The sequence below is a fragment of the Odocoileus virginianus genome, chromosome 31 (genome assembly GCF_023699985.2).
Source record: "Odocoileus virginianus isolate 20LAN1187 ecotype Illinois chromosome 31, Ovbor_1.2, whole genome shotgun sequence".
Lineage (NCBI taxonomy): Eukaryota > Metazoa > Chordata > Mammalia > Artiodactyla > Cervidae > Odocoileus > Odocoileus virginianus.
The window spans coordinates 18308691-18328696 of record NC_069704.1 but is presented as its reverse complement, the minus strand read 5'-3'; positions in this window follow the sequence as shown (position 1 = coordinate 18328696).

Genomic DNA, 20006 nt, shown 5'->3' with positions numbered 1-20006 from the left:
TGCAGTAGTTTGTGCATCCTTTGGCATGGCCTTTCTTTGAGATTGGAATGAAAACTGACCTTTTCCAGTCCTGTGGCCACTGCTGAGTTTTCCAAATTTGCTGGCATATTGAGTGCAGCCTTTTCACAGCATCAGCCTTTAGGTGTTGAAATAGCTCAACTGGAATTCCATCACCTCCACTAGCTTTGAGCATAGAGATGCTTCCTAAGGCCCACTTGACTTCACATTCCAGGATGTCTGGCTGTAGGTGAGTGATCACACCATCGTGATTATCTGGGTCATGAAAATCTTTTTTGTACAGTTCTTCTGTGTAGTCTTGCCACCTCTTCTTAAAATCTTCTGCTTCTGTTTGGTCTACACCATTTCTGTCCTTTATTGAGCCCATCTTTGCATGAAATGTTCCCTTGATATCTCTAATTGTCTTAAAGAGATTGCCAGCCTTTCCCATTCTATTGTTTCCCTCTATTTCTTTGCATTGATCACTGAGGAAGGCTTTCTTATCTCTCCTTGCTATTCTTTGGAACTCTGCATTCAAATGGGTAGATTTTTCCTTTTCTCCTTTGCTTTTCACTTTCATTCTGTTCACAGCTATTTGTAAGGCCTCCTCAGACAGCCATTTTTCTTTTCTTGCATTTCTTTTTCTTGGGGATGGTCTTGATCCCTGTCTCCTGTACAATGTCATGAACCTCTGTCCATAGTTGATCAGGCACTCTGTCTATCAGCTCTAGTCCCTTAAATCTATTTCTCACTTCCACTGTATAATTGTAAGGGATTTGATTTAGGTCATACCTGAATGGTCTAGTGGTTTTCCCTACTTTCTTCAATTTCAGTCTGAATTTGGCAATAAGGAGTTCATGATCTGAGCCACAGTCAACTCCCGGTCTTGTTTTTGCTGACTGTATAGAGCTTCTCCATCTTGGCTGCAAAGAATATAATCGATCTGATTTCAGAAATGACAACTTACTGCTCTCAATGTGTAGGGAATTGTTATCACTTGTATAAAGATACTTCTTCCAGTGGCAAAGATATGACATTCGTCCTATCTATCAGTCATCTATTTCTTTCTTTCTATCATCTATATCCCTAAAAACCTGTCTTAAAAAATAGAGAAAATAGTGAAATAAAATCAAAACAAATATGTGGACATCTTAAGCAGGATTAGGTAGCAAAGTAATCCTCACAAACTCAAAATATGGATAAATATGATTAGTACTCCCCAAGCATCATGAGCAACTGGACAGTATTAAGAACAGTGAGAACAAGAGAAGGGGAGGGGCCTTGGTAAATTGCCATATATACCCATACAGGAGATCAAGCATTGAGTGGGAATCTGAGAACTGGGAACACTTGGAATAAGCCCTTATAAACTCAAGTGTGGGCTAAACAAAAAAGAATAAGGAGAATCAGTAAGGAGATTGTGGGGAATTCAAGCAATGCGATAGCAGTTTAGCTGTCAAAGACCCTAGAATTATCAAACAAATATGCACTTTCAAAAAATAAAATTCACCTTGAAATAAATGATATCCCAAGAGATGAGCAGCACAGATCTAGGAAATGCAGCCATAAAAAAAGATGAAAACAGTAACCCCAAAGTTAAAATGAAATAAAAGAATTTCAGAAAAAGTCTAAGTTTGAAAAATAGCCTTCAGTGGAATTTGCACAGGTTCTAAGGCAATGCTCTCTGCTTTAAAAATTGTATTTTGTTGTTGCTGTACTTGCTGAGATATGCCTCCTCTTTCTCACCCTCATTCTTCACAACTGGCTCTTTTCCTGAGATCTGCAACATTCCTCTTCTATTTGATTTTTGCTTTCAGTAGACTTACCCCAAATATATTAAACTAGAAAAAACTATTAAAAGGTTTCATATATAAAACAGAAACATGTTAGAAGGTATAGTGGACTTGGAGAGTATGCTGATTTTTATGAAAAAGAAACATTTTTAACAACCAGAGAACTTGGAATGTGTATTGGTTATAAAATATTACTAAACACTTCTGTTAATAAGTAAAATGTGATAAAGCACTATGGATTTTCAACCTGTCCTTTTTTGAGACTGAAGAATTTTAAAATGAAGTGTTTTGATATCTCTCAGTGATAGAAAAAAAGAGAGAAGAATAAGTAAAATGTGTGTAGAAAAATTTTGATAGCTTTTAAAGCTGGGTAAAGATGATGGTGCTATTTATTCCCATATCCTTGGAAATTTTCATAATTAAAAAGTAAAACGAATTTCACATGAGTATGTAACAACAAAGTCTACTAAACCTTTCATGCATTTTAATAGCTAATATAATTTATATTATGAAAAATGTCTTTAAAGTCTTTCTTAGGTAAACACTGTAGCCAGCACCAAAACATTAATGGAGAAAATTCTTCTACATCATGAAATACAAAAATTGAGAGATTACAGGATGAATGGAGAAGGTAAGAGTGAAAAAGAGAGGAAACTCTTTCATGGTACAGTTATTTTCTGAACATCTGTCTGGTTCTTTAGTAAAGTTTAAGAAAGTCACTAAATTCTCTGTATGACAGGTTATCTTGTGAAAGCCAGTGAAAAGACTGAATTCTGGGTCAAGGTTGATGTAAGAAAGTAAAAGTGAGGAAGTAAGCTGTCCTCCAACTGCCCTCAGAGTCAGAGACAAACCAAACATTTTCTTAAAAGGCTTCTTTATCTACTACCCTTAAAAATGTAGTACCTGTGCACACATTAGAATTTGCCACCACTCTCACCTATGTCCATTTTACTAATGTTTTCTAGGCTTAATTTAGTGTCAAGTCAGAGAAAATGCCTGAAATTCAGTTCTTACCTGATGACCAGCTCACTCCTCCCCTCCACAGACCCTAAGGCTTTTCCAGTGGGCTGAAAGGGGCTGGCCAGTTTTCACTGGAGTCTGTTTACATCAAAGGCACCAAATGCAGAGGAAAAAAAATCCCAGGAACTCTTTTCTCTTTGCCTTGGGCAAGAATAATTAGGCCTTACACTGGTGGCCATAATAGCTTCTATTCTATTCCCTTTATCACTCCTCTTTTATTATTCAGAGAGTCACCTTTGAACTCCAGTTTTCCGGTATCTCTATTTGATACATCTTTGTATTGAAATTTCATGCTCTGTGCAAACATAATGAAAAGTGATTTGCACAACAGTCCAAAAAAGAAAAATATGGGAAAAAATTAAAGAGAGTTGGCCCAGCGAATTCCCTGGCATTCCAGTGGTTAGGACTGCAGGCTGTCACTGCTGGAAGGCCTGGGTTCAATCCCTGGTTGAGGAATTAAGATCAGCAAGCTTTGTGTTGTGGCAAAACAAAACAAATCAAAACAAACAAACAAACCTCAAAGAGGGCTAGTAAAAATTATTCATAGCATATCCTGAATATTATGAAATAAATTCTCAATTGAGAACAAATAGCATGTCACTACTAGGAAGTTTCAGTAAATCTGCATGTATTGTAACCCCTCAGAATATAACTGAAAACATGGCATTTAAACAAAATTTTAACAAACTCTTTAGTTACAGTGTTAGCAAATTTTTTTTTCATTAAATTTTGTGGATTTTAACTCAAGGAAATTCTCAACTCTAAGTATGTTGCTTTACTTTGAAAACGAATGAACAGTAAAGGGGAATCCACAAATATGCCTATTTGGCATGAGGATTATTTGGGGTTGTGGCTCAAAGATAAAGAAGCTGCCTGCCAGTGCAGGAGATGTTGCCAAAATCTGTGCATCAATGCCAAATAGAAATACAGAGACAGAGAGAAGGAAGAGAAAGAAAGAGTGGCTCTATTACTTTGCCAGACAAAGGAGGAATACAGTAGCTTAGCGGCTCAAGAACTGTGCCACCTTCCCCAGTGAGGAGAGAGAAATTGCATAGTCAGGCAGGAGTATCAGTCTTGTATTCTTTCTTCTGTAGTTTCAAAAGGGTGGAGTTGCTGACAAGATTAGGGTGTGCAAGGTCTTCCCAGGTGGCACTAGTGGTAAAGAACCCACCTGCCAATGGAGGAGACATCGGAGACTGGGTTCAATCCCTAGGTCAGGAGTATCTCCTGGCAGAGGGCATGGAAACCCACTCCAGTATTCTTGCCGGGAAAATCCCATGGCCAGAGGAGACTGGTGGGCTACAGTCCCTGGGATCGCAAAGAGTTGGACATGACTTAGTGATTAAAGAACAACAACAATTTTTAAGAACAAAAGATATAGGAGAAGTTCTGAAAATCAATCTGAAGAGAAATTTACATTTTTTTGTAAGAGAAATTTACATTTATCAGGGAAATTTCTAGTTTGTAAGAGTGATTCCTCCCTACTAGAAAGAGGAGGGTGACTAAATCTCTTGACTGTTATCAACAGAGAAGGCAATAACTTAAATCTGCATAATAGCAACATGTCCTTATTTACCATGCTTTTCCTGAAAACCTCCTGCAACTTGCTCCCATCCACCTCTCCAACATATTTTGTTTTTAGCAGGAGATAATATATATATATATATATATATATATATATATATATATATATATATATATTTTAGGAGATAATATTTTAAGTTCGTGGATTGAACCATTTCATGGGGTTACTTTGTTTTCCTGGATATGACCCATGTATACAGGAGGTATACATGTTATTAAATTTCAGTTTCGTTTTTTTTTTTTCCTGCTAATCTCATCTCAGCCAAGAAACTTGAAGAGGAAACTTTTTTTTTTTCCCTCCCCTACAACAGCAAAATAGAAAGATTGAGATTGGTGATAAAAGGATGGAAGAGTGTTACTTCCTAAATAGATATGAGGAGAAAACAAACAACAATTAATAATTTAGAAGCAGAAAAATTCATTCTGCTCAATACAAAAATACAGCAAATGATTTACTGTAGGGGCAAACAGTCCACTTGCTATATAATTCTAAAGGCATTTTTTAATTGAAGCCCACTGACCTAAGTGATAACGAGTTATCAAGGAAAAGAGAAAGTAAATATTAAATTCATCTCTAGTACACTTTCTTCCAAGTGCTAAAATTAAAGAGTTAAGTGGTAGGGATACAAAGGAATAAATATTCCTTATCTGGAAATTTGGTTGTATGAAATGTCTAACTTCCCAATAAATCCATTTAAATAAAGGTTCTCTGAATATGCCAAAATATAAAATTCTTCCCCATTCTTTCCTCATATATATTTGAATACTAACTTTAATCATCTATAACTGTGTAACATTAAGAAAATATAAAATCTCTCTGAGCCTCAGTTTTTTATCTGTTTATCAGGAGGATGCTTGTCCTTCTCTCTATACAAGGTTTCTCAACAAGCTATACAACATGAAAGCTAGTTTAAATATTATTTTAATATTCCTATTTTTTATCTTATTATTTTAAATATATTTGAGAATATGTGAGACTTATTTATATCCTTACAAAAATTCCCTCACTCAACAGAATTTTTCAACCACATGTTTAAATGTACTTGTAAAATATAAAGATACCATTCTTCAAAAATGACGATTATTTTAAAGTACACACAATACAAGTACATGGAAATCACAATGACAAACTATACATGAAGTCAACAAAATAATTCCAAACATATCCTTACTTTAAAAAATTTTCCCTTGGGTAAAGACAAACTGTTTTAACCTCCCATCCTAACTTGGTAAAATCTCCATTTTTCACACTTTAGAGTGGCCAGTAGGTGTTCTATCAGCGTGGATGGGCAAAGTCGGTACGTCTGCAGTAACGGATAACCTGCTATAAACGTAAGGCAATATCTTCACGTCTTTCATCTTGGCAGGTTGTTTTTACAACTTTGTAAGCTAAAAGATATGGACCTCTGCAGATAAATGCTACTTGAGGCTGAACAGCTTCACTCATTCATCAGACTTTTGATGCTAGTGAACTAAGGTTGAAAATTTGGAGGAGTATTATCAATTCACAGCAACCATGGATGAGTGGATGGGGATTAGAGAGCATTTACTTTAGCTTGCTGTTATCTTTTCCTTGTCAGACCGAACTCTGTCATGCTTGACTGCATTTAAGTGTTAAATGTGATGGTAAAACCTGGTGATGATGACTACTTTAAGAGGATATAAATAATATCTAATAGTATTGCACAATATGATTTTCAAAGCATTTCTACATTCATTCTCCAATTTCATCCTTACACCAATTTTATCAGATAGGTAATAACTTTTTCTTCTTCTTTTTTTTCTTTTAAACAAATGCAGAAGCTAAGATGCCAGGATTATGAGTAATTTGACAAAGTAAACAGTGTCTAAAAATAGGAAGTGCGATTCAATACACTCTCCAAGTTTGGATTAAAATTAAGGCTCTGAATTTACTGGTTGTGTGACCTTGAACAAGTGAGTGAATGCTTCAGTTGAGTATTTTTCTTGCTTTTCAATTAGGGGAAATATTAGATTCCACAAGGTAGTTGTTAGTACTAGATGAGATGATATTTAACATCCTGTCATTCATATATATATATATATATATATATATATATATATATACACACTCATCATTTGAGTTTCCTCCCTACAATTAAAACTCCATATTTTTTCACAGTTAGCATCCAGTATAATTTACTTGGCCAATAAAAAATCATGTGATATAAGACAGATTAATAGAAGAAAAACATAAGTTTAATAACATGAATACCTTCTTTATCCATTGAAAATACCTAGGAAAACTGATATGGCTAACGCCATCTTCAGCTAAAGACAGAGATGTTGAAGGTTGTGAGTTTTGTGAAGTTATGAGTCCTGAAAACTACCAGTTGAAAGAAGAGTTCTAGATGTCAGGCCTGAAGCATCTTCAGATGAAGGGAGGGCAGACAATGGCAATCTGATGGATTTTCAGGGTTTGCAGTTTGAATGTCTCTGATGATGTTATCAGGTAAATTGGTACTTTCTGGACCATATGGCATCAGGTACAAAGATTATCTAAACCTGAGCTGTTGTGACAATTTCTCTGAAGTTTGTATCAAGTCTATAGCTTCAGTTTGCTGGACTTTAGGGAAAAAAAGGTGATTTTTGTTCTTAGTGATTCCAAATCAAAAGAATGGGATAAAATTGGAAACATTAGTTTGGAGAGTAAAAACCAGATATTTAGAGGAAACTAGAAACTGGGGTACAGCCCAGTTTAAAAGTAAATAATGAAATCTCAAAGACAATGAACAGCACTGAAATCTAATACCCACAAATGGGTATTATAGTTTCTGCTGAAACGTAATTTCTCTGTTCAATCACTCTCATTGCTACCAAAGAGAGACAAATTAAGACTGATTTGTTTGAGCAGCCATACTTGAGTTAGGTAACATTAGTAATTGTTAAGAAAATTTCCACCTTGTCAGCAAGAGTCCCTTGATTCTCCCCTTGGCTTATTCCCATTATCTTGTTAATTGACCTAATTTTTTGTAAGTGTCTGTAAGACCCTTGGGGGGAAGCTGAAAACAGAAATATGATAAGACCTTCTGAATTATTTTCCAGTTTTGGAACTGTAAGATTTTATAGGGTGATTAAAGAGCCTATGTGAAGGAGGGCTCTTTTTTCACAGCATTTAAAATGACCTGGGTAGTGAGCTGTGGGTTTTGTATCAGTCTGAAATCTTTCACTCTACACACTCAAAACTAAAGACTTGGCCCTGAAATTAGCTACCCTGATCAGTTCAGTTCAGTAGCTCAGTCGAGTCTGACTCTGTGACCCCATGGACTGCAGCACACCAGACTTCTCTGTACATCACCAACTCCTGGAGCTTGCTCAAACTCAAGCCGGTTGAGCCACTGATGCCTTCTAACATCTCATCGTCTCTCGTCCCCTTCTCATGCCATCAATCCTTCCCAGCATCAGGGTCTTTTCAAATGAGTCAGCTCTTCGCATCAGGTGGCCAAAGTATTGGACTTTCAGCTTCAACAATCAGTCTTTCCAATGAATATGCAGGACTGATTTTCTTTAGGATTCACTAGGTGGATCTCCTTGCAATCCAAGGGACTCTCAAGAGTCTTTCCAACACCACAGTTCAAAAGCAACAATTCTTTAGCACTCAGCTTTCTTTCTCATCCAAATCTCACATCCATACATAACTACTGGAAAAATCACAGCTTTGACTAGACGGACATTTGTTGGCAAAGTAATGTCTCTGCTTTTTAATATGCTGTCTAGGTTGGTCATAACTTTTCTTCCAAGGACCAAGTGTCTTTTAATTTCATGGCTGCAATCACCATCCACAGTGATTTTGGAGCCCCCAAAAAGAAAATCTCTCACTGTTTCCATTGTTTCCCCATCTATCTGCCATGAAGTGATGGGACCAGATACCATGATCTTTATTTTTGAATGCTGAGTTTTAAGCCAGCTTTTTCACTCTCTTCTTTCACTTTCCTCAAGAGGCTCTTTAGTTCTTCTTTCGCTTTCTGGCATAAGAGTGGTGTCATCTGCTTATCTGAGGTTATTGATATTTCTCCTGGCAATCTTGATTCCAGCTTGTGCTTCTTCCAGCCCAGCGTTTCTCATGATGTACTCTGCATATAAGTTAAATAAGCAGGGTGACAATACTCCTTTTCTTATTTGGAATCAGTCTGTCATTCCATGTCCGGTTCTAACTGTTGCTTCCTCACCTGCATACAGGTTTCTCAAGAGGCAGGTCAGGTGGTCTCATATTCCCATCTCCTTCAGAATTTTCCACAGTTTATTGTGATCCACACAGTCAAAGGCTTTGGCATAGTCAATAAAGCAAAAACAGATGTTTTTCTTGAATTCTCTTGTTTTTTTGATGATCTCGCGGATGTTGGCAATTTGATCTCTGGTTCCTCTGCCTTTTCTAAAACCAGCTTGAACATCTGGAAGTTCATGTTTCATGTATTGCTGAAGCCTGGCTTGGAGAATTTTAAGCAATACTTTACTAGCGTGTGAGATGAGTGCAATTGTGCAGTAGTTTGAGTATTCTTTGGCATGGCCTTTCTTTGGGATTGGAATGAAAAACAAATAAAAAATTAAACTTTGAGAAAATTCTACTCCAATATCTGGAAGGCAATAATTCTACCAATGAATTAGGTATAGCTATACTGTTAAAGCCATATTCTGGTTTTACCTCCTGGCAACATACTATACATTTAAAAACAAAAATTTCCAGGAAAAAAAAAGGTTGGAGATCACTTTGTTTCTTACTCATTTTCTGCCTTCTGATTTAGCTACAGAAGCTGTGCTTTAATCAGAAATATGGATAACCATGCCTCAGCTATAAAAATGATGATTTTGCAGAGCTGACAAAAATCTCCCTGATCAAATTTCTAAATGCTTTCAGAAAGAAAAATATAATCACTGCTCCAGAGCAGAATCAGAACTAGTATTTAGAATCTCTTTTGGAATAAAATTCTAAAGAATTATGGAAATAATAGGAGCAGAAAATGTGTGTGTATGTGTGTATGTTACGTGTGTTACAACCATTAGATCACAAGTCAAAGGAATAAGGCTGGGGAGAAAGAAGATAATTTTATCTCAAAACAAAAGATTCACTTAAATGAATAACTACTAAAAAAATGGGAATTATGCTGAAAAGTGTATAAACATTTCTTCTGCCTTAGATCAGAGAGACTCAACCTTCACCCAACTAAATATTAGACGGTGTCCAAGAACCATCTACATGCTCTGAGTATGTATATTTCTTGCTTCATTCAAAAACAAAGAATACAGAAAAATAAATAGTGAAGGTCTGGAAAGAAAACAGAGCACTAATTAAAGGAAATGTCATCCCACAGACTCAAAAAAGCACTTTTAAGAAATCATCTTCTAACAAATACAGAAAAAAATTTTAAACACTTGTCAGTTTTAGTAGAAGGAGAGATGGAACTGATTGGATAGAATAGGAGTAGAAAATAGTAGGGAAACTGGAGACTATTTAATACTAAAATACTAATATAGTATTTAATAATTATTTTAATAATATGCTGTATATTAATTTCATATTAAAATATGTCCATATTTTCACCTTACTGCTAATCCTGTGACATCAGTCTTTGTTATCAGTATGCTTTGGGGAATTTCTTTTTAATCAATACAAGTGTTTAAAAAGAGAAATAAACAAAACTTCTAAACATACCTGTTGTAGATTTTGAGTTTGCTATAAGAAAGGAATCCAAATATTATGCACTAATTTCCTGGTCTTTATTGTACTGGAGCTAAATTGCTTTGGTTCAAATTCCTGCTGTATGCTTCTTTAGTAGTGTGATTCCTTGAAAATCATTATTCTATGTTCCAATTTCCTCCACTATTAAATGGGGATAATAATACTACCTTATTGTATGAGTCAACACTCATACAAGTTAAAACAATGATATGCAACAAATAACCACAAAATCTCAATGGTATTCAATTTTATAAACATTTATAGTTGACCCTCAGACAACGTAGGAGTTAGTGGTGCTGACACACCCCCAACTCAGGTCAAAAATTTGTGTGTAACTTTACAGTTAGCTCTCCCTCCTTATCCATAGTTCTGCATTTACTGGTTCAACCAACTATGGATCATGTAGTGCTATTTTACACACTAATTGAAAAAAAATCCTCATATAAGTGGACAAGTGCAGCTCAAACCTGTGTTGTTCAAGGGTCAACTGTACTTAATTCACATTTCTGTGGTCAGCTGGGGATATGCCTGATCAGATGAAACCCAGCTAATGACTATTTATTTGGAATGTCTCTGTTTCCCATATTTATCCCACTCCTGGGATCAGCAGCCAAGTTGCTTCTGTGTAACAAAAGCCCAAGAGAATAAGTCCAATCATGCAAGAACTTTCCAAGCCCTCACTCACATAATATCAGCTAATATTCTGTTGTTCAAAGCCAGTCACAGGACCAACCTCAAACTCAAGTCAAAAAACAGAGGAATAAGTTTCACTAATTGAAGCAGGGCGTGGAGAGTAAATAATTTTTAAAAGTACTTGGGTCATAGAGAAAATTCCATTAGTTAATATGTTAAAACAGTATCTGGCACAGAGAAAGTACTCAATAGTTAACTACTACTGCTTTGACTGTTTATATTATTTTCATTTCAAGTTAAACTTAGTTGGTACAAACAAAACATTAACAAATCAGCCCCAGTAGTTATTTTCCTCAGAAAGCACAAAGGATCTAACAGATTGAATCTTTGGTCTGCAAAGATCAGAAGACATATATCTAGCCTATATTTTTTCCAACCTAAGTTTGGAACTATGCAGAATCAGTGACAGAAACAAGATTAGATTTAAAAAAAAAAAAGCAGGTGGAAGGTATAGAAATGAGACTATATAGAAAAATAGCTGCAATTACTCCTCTCAGTTGTACACTTTTCTGATTGTAACAGCTTCACACTGTTATATACTGTGGTATGGTTTAGATTCCCCCACTCTCATATATTGTCACCCTATTTATTTAACTTATATGCAGAGTACATCATGAGAAACGCTGGGCTGGATGAAGCACAATCTGGAATCAAGATTGCCAGGAGAAATATCATAACCTCAGATATGCAAATGACACCACCCTTATGGCAGAAAGTGAAGAACGAAAGAGCCTCTTGAAAGTGAAATGGGAGAGTGCAAAAGTTAGCTTAAAGCTCAACATTCAGAAAACAAAGATCATGACATTCGATCCCATCACTTCATGGCAAATAGATTGGGAAACAGTGGAAACAGCAGCTGACTTTATTTTTCTGGGCTCCAAAATCACTGCAGATGGTCAGAGCAGCCATGAAATTAAAAGACGCTTACTCCTTGGAAGGAAAGTTATGGCCAGCCTAGACAGCATATTAAAAAGTAGAGACATAACTTTGTCAACAAATATCCATCTAGTCAAGGCTATGGTTTTCCCAGCGGTCATGTATGGATGTGAGAGTTGGACTGTAAAGAAAGCTGAGAGCAGACGAATTGATGCTTTTGAACTGTGGTGTTGGAGAAGACTCTTGAGAGTCCCTTGAATTGCAAGGAGATCCAACCAGTCCATCCTAAAGGATATCAGTCCTGGGTGTTCATTGGAAGGACTGATGTTGAAGCTGAAAGTCCAGTACTTTGGCCACCTGATGCAAAGAGCTGACCCATTTGAACAGACCCTGATGCTGGGAAAGATTGAGGGCAGGAGGAGAAGGGGATGACAGAGGATGAGATGGTTGGATGGTATCACCGACTCAATGGACATGGGCTGGGTGGACTCTGGGAGCTGGTGATGGACAGGGAGGCCTGGCGTGCTGCGGTTCATGGGGTCGCAAAGAGTCAGACACAACTGAGCGTCTGAACTGAACTGAACTGAACTCTCATATGTGATGACTTTGGCATGCAAAGTGTTTTGCTGGTAAGGCAAGCATCATTATTTGTAATTTATACATGAGTTAATTAAGATTCAGATGGCTTTTACCTTGACAAAGTTCTTAGGCTAATTAGCAATGGAGCTGTTATTACAGCCTGAACGTTTTGCTTCTTGAACCTGTTCTTTCCATTAAATGCAGAACATCCTGGATCTGACTCAATTGTGGAATAAAATCCATCTAAAGGCCTTGCTGATTAACAAAGTTGCCACACAATTTTCATCAGTCTTCCTTACCAGTCTGTTTTAGATATATACTTGTCAGGTGCTTACAAGTATTGACTTTTGAGGCAGACAATGTGGACTGAAGATTAAAGCAAAAGTATTTAATTTTGTGGGTAATCTAGTCCAAAAAATGAGGCAAAAATTATATTTTCTTGAACTGTTTTCATAGGTAATTAAAATAGCAAAGTTATATATCTTTTCAGTTTTATAGTTATTCATTTGCAGAAAATCTGACCTAAGATTTCAGTTCGTCTCATAATTATAGTAAAAATCCTCATAGTATTAAGTAATTGATCTTTCCTTTGCTCTTTAACTAATGGTGGGTTCAAGTAATAGCCAAATCCATTAAGTTAATTACATATTGGATCTACCTGTTGCTTGGTCAGAGTGCACATACATATATAATTTGATCATTTAACTTCAAATTATAAATATTAATAAATTAAAGTATGTAACTTTATTTATAAATAGATTAATTTGAAGGGCTTTATGAAGGGAGACATTCATGCAATTAAAATGTATGACTTCTAAGAGGTCATATATATAATATGTATTCTAAGAGGTCATGCATATAATAACAATAAAATGATATATTTCTACAGTGCATCTTTGCCTCACATCTTAAGATCAGATGATATTTTATTTTTTACTATCTTTTTAATTGCTGGCACTAATGGCTTTCCAGTTTTAGAAATTTCAACTATTATCTATTTCTGCCTCTCCTTATCACTCCATATTCACAAAGCCCATACATATTTAGTCAGTACATTCCATTAAGCCTGGAAGAGTTTTGCTAATGCTTGGGCTCCATTCCATCCCCACTTCTGATGCTATATTGAATCAACATTATTTATCACTAGAAGTACAGAAGCAAATATTTCTCTATCCTAGCCTAACTTTAGTGCTTTCATTTAATTTTAGTCAAAATTAAATGGGATGGGGGGGAAAAGGTAGATATGGGGTATTCCAAAGCAACAGTACTGTACCTATAGACTTGACTTTGGGGAAAATAAAAAAAGTGTCAGTCTAAATATAAGGTATATGGTACACTGATCTATAATTTGCAATAAAGGAAACATTGGAGTGCCTGAAAAAAATTAATGGAATGATTTCACTCTACTCTAATGTCTCCTTGCTTACAAATTGAGGTCAGATTCCTTACTATGAAGAGCTTCTACAAAACTCTGCAGCCCATTCTTCCCCACAGAAATTCTTTTCTCCAGAAGTGAAGCCATTCATGCCCTATCTAAATTGTTCTTAAAACTCTCTCTCTTCCTATTTAAGGATACCTCCTCATCTTCTGTTACATATATAATGCCATTAATTCTGTGAATGCTTTTTCAAATCCTCAAGTCAAAGCTTGTTTATTCCCTTTATGTGCTCATTTTGTAATTTATCACCCATGTTATAATATTGTCGTGAAGGATATCTATATCCAAAATGTTGAGTTCTTTTTTTTCATTCATCAGCTCCTGACAGAGAATCCATCACGTAGTAATGTTTGTTTTAAAGATAGATAAGATAAATAGACAGATAAAGTGGTTGAGAAAAGCATATTTGAGCTGATCTGATACTGTTTCATTTTCAACCCCCATATTTGCAGGTTAAAAAATATGCTATGGATCAATTGTGTAGTAATTTGCAGTACAGTATCCTATATTGAGCCTTTTGTGGTTTCCCATGAACCAGAATAGTATTGTGAATAAAGAATGTGATTTGAAGTTACAGATCATGGATTTCTGCCTACTTTTCTTACTAATGTTTCTTTATTGTTTAATCGTGCGGTTGTGTCTGACTCTGCAACCCCAGGGATTGGGATCTTCCATGCAAGAATACTGGAGTGGGTTGTCACTTCCTTTCTCCAAGGGATTTTCCTAACCCAGGGATCGAACTTGTGTCTTCTGCCTGCAGGTTCTTTACTGCTGAGCCATAGGGGAAACCCTTTCTTGCTATGTGAACTTGTAAAAGTTATTTAACTTCTCTGAGCCTCAGTCCTCTCTTCAGAGAAAAAGAGGATGATAAAGTGAGTTCTAATTCATGATCTTTTATAACAGATTGTTGTAAGCCCAGGGCAGGTCTGAGTCACTAATGAAGACTTACAACTCTCAGCCACTTGCTAAGATCTCTTAATTTCTTTCCTAACCTGCATGAGGTGATCACATTAAACATGCTTGATATTCAAGCTCTTAAAGCAGAAATTGTGTACTGGGAATTGAGACGCAGACATCAGAATAAGAATTATGGTTTATACCGTTGCTAACATCATCCCCTGCCTTAGGTCTGGGAATTCTCACCAGCAAGGCCCTGTAGGCCTGTAGTCTCTTTAATGCAGAAATGGATAAATGAGATAACCTGGGGAAAGGTTTATTTTATCCTACATGGAAGTCTATAACTCTTCATCCAGAGGGAGAAAACAAAACCAAGGTCAAAACTCAGTAACTCAGTGAGGAACCTAGAAAGAGACCCCTTTAATAACCACATACTTTTAGCACCCATAGAGCTTCACCAACCTGTGCAGCCCAGGAATTTTGATGTCTTGAAGGTTTATTGCCTTTGCTGCTTCTCTTTTTCCTATCAGATGAGATAGGTTTACTATCGCACAAGTTACAGATCCTCTGTATACCTCTTGAAATGCTTTATGGACCTAGTTAGGCTAGCAAAGTTCTCTATTTGAGGGATGTAGAAAGGGCTTCCTCTCCTTTTGCTCTCTGTCTCTCCCTGTATGTCTGTCTCTTTATGGCTGTCTTTCCTTCCCTTCTTTTCCTTCTTATAAAGAAGTTTCCTATGTAGGCAGTTTGACTTTAACACTCTATCCAGCATATAACCTTTGATACAGAAAAGGTTTATAATGGTTGGTCAAAAGTTCCAAACCATGGGGTCAAATTCTGACTCTGCTGTTCTAGAACTTGAAATCAATGACTTAGCCATTCTCAAATGACAGGTCTTTATATGAAAGTGGGGGCAATAATAACCTCTTTTCATATATTTTTTAGGGGCAGTGTTATTCATAATAGATAATATTCACTCAATAAACACTCTAGCAGTATTACCTGTTATGAATAACACTGCCTCTGATATGTGCCTGCATACAATGGTGTATATACCAGCTCAAAACCAATATAGGAGAGCCAATCATTGTACACACAGATATTTTATGAACCAGTTGTTAGACTGTCCATGGCTTGAAATTACCAATAGGATGAGTAAATATAAAAAGGAAATTAGCCAATGTTACAAATCAAGGTTGTTACTTTTTTTGAGAGCTTTTTACCAAGCTATAACTACTCATATATAATATATTATCTGAATTTGAAAAAAAAAGTAACAATGTTTAACACTTAATATATGACACTGTGTCTAAACCCCAAACTACATCTTATAAGTACTTTTCAATTCAGATTTCTTCTATTATAGTTGTAGTGATGATGAAACAAGTAAAATTATATAAAAGAACACAGTAAATTTGTAACATCACTCTTCTGATGTTAATGACAATTCAAAAAGGCATGTTACAATCTAAACGAAACCAGTAATTATATTTTTCTTCTTTCATTACAGTTCCAAAGAAAATTTGTATTGTGACATTCCTAAGTTTATATTGATCTATATGCCCACTAATTTTGTTCAGATGAGGAGGAGACTGAGCAACTGACAAAGCGGTAAGACCACAGACCTTTCCTCTAAGGAACATTGTACATTTCCATGGTTGGGACTGTGGCAAAAGCTTTTTCAGGTGAGATTTTCATCTTCCTCATTCTCTTTATGGAACCGTATAATTCAGATTCACCAATCTTCTCAGTTACCCAAACTCATAATAACATTGATTTCCTTGGATAATTTGCACATGGTGGTCTCTATCTGTAATGTCCTTTTTCTTGTCCCATCCATGAAAATTTGCCTTACTATCCCTTATAAACTCTCTAATGCTGTGGACCCATCACTACTGAATACATCGTTATACAAATTTCAATTATTTATACACCTACTTATCATTTGGGGGGGCGGATTTTGAGCACTCAAAATATTTTGGAATGAAAAAATGTTTATGAGTACTCACATTCTCTTTAAAATTCTGCTGATATCTTTCTTTTCTATACTTTACTATATTATATAAAGATCTAAAAATAATTGTGTTTCTGAGCAAGAATATTGAATGGAAGGGATCATGTTTTCTGAAAACCATTTTACTAACCCAGAGAGTTACAGTATTAAAGGACACAAAACCACTTGTGAAATCATCTTCTAGGTTTTACCTAGTTATAAGACACGCCAGTCAGTATAGGCATAATTTTCATTTGTTACTCTCTAAACTCAAAGAGTGCTCAAACTACTGCACAATTGCACTCATCTCACACACTAGTAAAGTAATGCTCAAAATTCTCCAAGCCAGGCTTCAACAATATGTGAACTGTGAACTTCCAGATGTTCAAGCTAGACTTAAAAAAGGCAGAGTAACCAGAGGTCAAATTGTCAACATCTGCTGGATCATCAAAAAAGCAAGAGAATTCCAGAAAAACATCTATTTCTGCTTTATTGACTATGCCAAAGCCTTCGACTGTGTGGATCACAATAAACTGTGGAAAATTCTGAAAGAGATGGGAATACCAGACCACCTGACCTGCCTCTTGAGAAACCTATATGCAGGTCAGGAAGCAACAGTTAGAATTGGACATGGAACAACAGACTGATTCCAAATACGAAAAGGAGTACATCAAGGCTGTATATTGTCACCCTGCTTATTTAACGTACATGCAGAGTACATCATGAGAAATGCTGGGTTGGAAGAAGCACAAGCTGGAATCAAGATTTCTGGGAGAAATATCAATAACCTCAGATATGCAGATGACACCACCCTTATGGCAGAAAGTGAAGAGGAACTAAAAAGCCTCTTGATGAAAGTGAAAGAGGAGAGGGAAAAGTTGGCTTAAAGCTCAACATTCAGAAAACTAAGATCATGCCGTCTGGTCCCATCACTTCATGGGAAATTGATGGGGAAACAATGGAAACAGTGTCAGACTTTATTTTTTGGGGCTCCAGAATCACTGCAGATGGTGATTGCAGCCATGAAATTAAAAGACACTTGGTCCTTGGAAGAAAAGTTATGACCAACCTAGACAGCATATTAAAAAGCAGAGACATTATTTTGCCAACAAAGGTCCGTCTAGTCAAGGCTATGGTTTTTCCAGTGGTCATGTATGGATGTGAGAGTTGGACTGTGAAGAAAGCTGAGTGCTGAAAAATTGATGCTTTTGAACTGTGGTGTTGGAGAAGACTGTTGAGAGTCCCTTGGACTGCAAGGAGATCCAACCAGTCCATCCTAAAGGAGATCAGTCCTGGGTGTTCATTGGAAGGGCTGACACTGAAGCTGAAACTCCAGTACTTTGGCCATCTCATGCAAAGAGTTGACTCATTGGAAGGCCCTGATGCTGGGAGGGATTGGGGGCAGGAGGAGAAGACGACGATAGAGGATGAGATGGCTGGATAGAATCACTGACTTGATGGACATGAGTTTGAGTAAACTCCAGGAGTTGGTGATGGACAGGGAGGCCTGGCCGTGTTGTGATTCACAGAGTTGCAAAGAGTCAGATATGACTGAGCGACTGAACTGAACTGAACTGAAGCACCATGGGGTTTTCCCAGGTAGTGCTAGTGGTAAAGAAAGTGCAAGTGAAGTCGTTCAGCCGTGTCTGACTCTTTGCTACCCCATGGACTATAGCCTACCAGGCTTCTCAGTTCATGGGATTTTTCAGGCAAGAATGCTGGAGTGGGTTGCCATTTCCTTCTCCACGGGATCTTCCTGACCCAGGGATCGAACCCACCTGCATTGTAGGCAGATGCTCTACCCTTTGAGCAACCAGGGAAGCCCGTAGTAAAGAAACCACCTGCCAAATGCAGGAGACATAAGAAATGCAGGTTCGATCCCTGGGTTGGGAAGATCACCTGGAGAAGGAAATGGCAACTGACTCCAGTACTCTTGCCTGGGGAATCCCATAGACAGAGGGGCCTGGGGGGCTACAGTCCAGAGGGCTGCAAAGAGTCAGACAGGACTGAAGCAACTTTGCATGCATGCAAGCACAATGGACTCATCAGGAACCTTGCCACAGTACCTGAAAATGGTACAAATGTCACGATAGGTTTAATCTGTATCATTCAGCTGATGGAGGATGGTACAAATGAAGCCAATATCAGCAGTTGGTTTCCTCTCTGCTCAGTTAATTTTGCTTGGTCAATTTGACAGAGAGGTAAGATATCACACCTTTTGATTTATACTCACTAGACAATTATGATATAGAGGAGAAAAATCAAACCTCTCAGTTAGTTATACTGCATCCACTTTCCTTAGTGGTTGCCATGACATTAACCATATCACCTTCAGCTTTGTTAATAGTTACATTCATTTTTATCCAAACCACTCATCATCAACCACTCACTGTCAGGAAATGCACATTGTATTACAACTGTATCACTGGGCAACTGCAACTCTGAGTACCTATTACTGTTTGAATACCTACATGAGTTTGTTATCCCTTGAGTTTGTAGCAAGCTGTCTTTATCATCTGCATTCCCTTAAATCCCAAGTACAGGGTCTTTTCCTTGTGCATCTCCCAAGGTCTCTGACTAACTATATTCTGTTTCTCTTTTTTTGAAAACTGCACCATTGTTATTAGTGCCTGACTGAGGCCTCTGGAATCCTCTTTGAAGCACCTTTTAGGAGGAATAGTTCTCAGAGTTATACCTCATGCTCCTCTGAACTCACACTCACACACACACACACAAAATTCTAGCATGACAGAGTGATCAGCACTGTGGGATCCAAGCTTTCCACAGTCATGCATAAAACTGCAAAATACTCTGATAATGGTGATATTGGTTAAACTCTTATACTTCAAAATGATGCTGTCTCTAAGAATTGTAAAATACAATCAATTTCAAGGTCTTGAAGGAATCCTAAATTTATTTCATTTATATTTTTATTCATCTTTTTACCACCAGGATGCAAACAAACTCCATGAGGACAGAAACTTTGTCTATTTTGTTTATGTTTCATGCGTGGTGCCTAGAATGCAGCTTGTAAGTTGGAGATACTCAACAATATCTTCTGAATGAAGAATGCTGCATAATCCTTAGAACATCCCCAAAAGGTATGTTCTGCTATTATCCCCATAGTGAAGTTGAGCACATGGAGTCGCAGAGAGGCTCCCTAGGTAAAATAAAGGTCATACAGCTGGTTGGCTGCCCAGCCAGGGTATGAAACTGTTTCAGCTAGCTCCAGAACCTGTATTCCTAACAATTAATAAAGAAGAACAACAAGTCCTAAAGAATGCAAAGCATGCAAAATAGAAAACATTTCATGTGTTTATAAAAATGCATTTATACACTCAATGACTATTGTGAACAGATAAAGATGAAAATCACATTTTATAAGACTACCATTTTAATAAACAGAAGAGCAGTTATGTTGTATCTAAGATTACAGTTGCT